The 1,928-nt window shown below is 43.3% G+C and overlaps 1 pseudogene; it reads left to right on the top strand.

The window, feature by feature from the left end:
- Nucleotides 1-975: 975 nt before the first annotated feature.
- Nucleotides 976-1,627, top strand: LOC120607736 (60S ribosomal protein L29-like; annotated as a pseudogene).
- The last annotated feature ends 301 nt before the right edge of the window (nucleotides 1,628-1,928 follow it).

The following is a 1,928-nucleotide window of genomic DNA, read 5'->3' on the forward strand; positions in this document are numbered from 1 at the left end:
GTGTCTGGTGAGAACTGTTTCTTAGACAGTTGCTTTCTTGATGCATCCTCACATGGTGGAAGGGGCAAAGATCTCTGGGGTCTCTTTTATAAGTGCACTGATCCCATTCATGAGGGCTCCACCCTTATAACCTAATCACCCCTTAAAGCCCCCCACCTCCTAATACCATCACATTGAGGGTCAGATTTCAACATATGAACAAACATTCAGACCATAGCAGGCATATCGATTATTTAAGCTGAGGGCAATTGAGAAACAGTCAATGTAGGAAGGGCCCTCTGACCTCCTCCTTTCTACCTAAAAGCAGGCATACAATTCCTATGAGAAAAGTGTCTTTAAAACACTTTAAAATTTTAAAGTATTTTAAAAGAGCAGAAGCACTTTTAAAAGCATTTCCCCTAACTCTTCTTTAGTTTTTTGAAAGAGATTGGTTTGCTTAAGTTAAAGTCGCAGTGATTTTTCAGGGGCGTAAATGCAGCAATGGAAATGTCCAAGAAAAATGCCTTATAACTTGAAGGGATCAAATTCTATAGCACCTTAGTCCCCATTTATCAATGCAACTAAAATGCAGCAATGGAACAAACTTGAAATAAATTTGAAAACAACGTGACCCTGCTTGACTGCTTCATTTTTCTTTACATGTGTACTTTCTAATAGAATCAAGGAACTTTAAGAAGCATTAGTACACCTGACTTGCTTTAAAAGTGAAGAAAATAAAGTCAGGAGAGATTCAAATGATTTGCTTAATCGAGATGCTCATCTATCCAGAAGACCTAGAATTAGAATGATGCCTAGTACAGCTAATATTTACTGATCACCGTGTGCTAAAAACTGCGTACAGTATTTCTTGTCATCACACAGTCCAGTGGGACAGTTGTTATTGTTATTAGGTCTTGGAGGCCTAGACAGGGTAAATGAATTGCTCTAGTTACCCAGTAGTATACTTGCTCAGCCAGGATTCGTACTTACATGTGTCTGGCACATTCGACACATTTCACTGAGCCCCACTGCAGCCCTCTCTGCAATCCCTCTTAAGACAAGACATGTTGCTTTTGGCTTTAAAAAAAGGCTATCAAGAGCTGCGGGCTTGAGTGCAGACATGGCCAAGTTCAAGAACCACACCACGCACGACCAGTCCCCAAAAATGGCACCAAAATGGCATCAAGAAACCCCAATCACAAAGATACGAATCTCTTAAGGGGTGGACCCCAAGTTCCTGAGGAACATGCACTTTGCCAAGAAGCACAACGAGATTGGGCTGAAGAAGATGCAAACCAACAATGCCAAGGCCATGAGTGCACGTGCTGAGGCTATCAAGGCCCTCGTAAAGCCCAAGGAGGTCAAACCCAAGACTGCAAAGAGCGGCACCCGCAAGCTCAGTCGACTTACCTACTTCACTCACCCCAAGCTTGGGAAACATGCTCGTGCCTGTACTACCAAGAGTCTCAGGCTCTGCTGGGCAAAGTCCAAGGCCAAGGCTCAAACCAAGGCCCAGGTTGTAGCTGCAGCTCCAGCTCAGGCTCAGGCTCAGGCTCCGGCTCAGGCTCAGGCTCAGGCTCTGGCTCCCAAAGGTGCCCAGGCTCTCATAAAGAAAGGCTCCAGAGCAGAAGTCCATCTGCCAATGTGAGGATGGAAGGACTGGTGTGACCCTGGGCTGCTATCTGTGTTGGACTGGTGTTGTCCTATGCTATTTGTACAAATAAACCTGAGGCAGGATCTGTCTAAAAAATAAAAAGGCTATCAAGTCAGGAGGGGTCTTCCCACTTCCTACAACCCAGAAAATAAAGAGTTAAGAAGGAAGCTTTAAGGACAGATTTATCTTTTTCTATCCTTAATTTCTTTGGCTTTTGCTTTTCAGTGAGTTTTACTTATGTTTTTGATCATTGAGATTTTAATATGATTTGCATAGTATTTCTCAGTGTAACATA

Source organism: Pteropus medius, unplaced genomic scaffold, assembly GCF_902729225.1.
Source record: "Pteropus medius unplaced genomic scaffold, Ma_sr-lr_union100, whole genome shotgun sequence".
NCBI lineage: Eukaryota > Metazoa > Chordata > Mammalia > Chiroptera > Pteropodidae > Pteropus > Pteropus medius.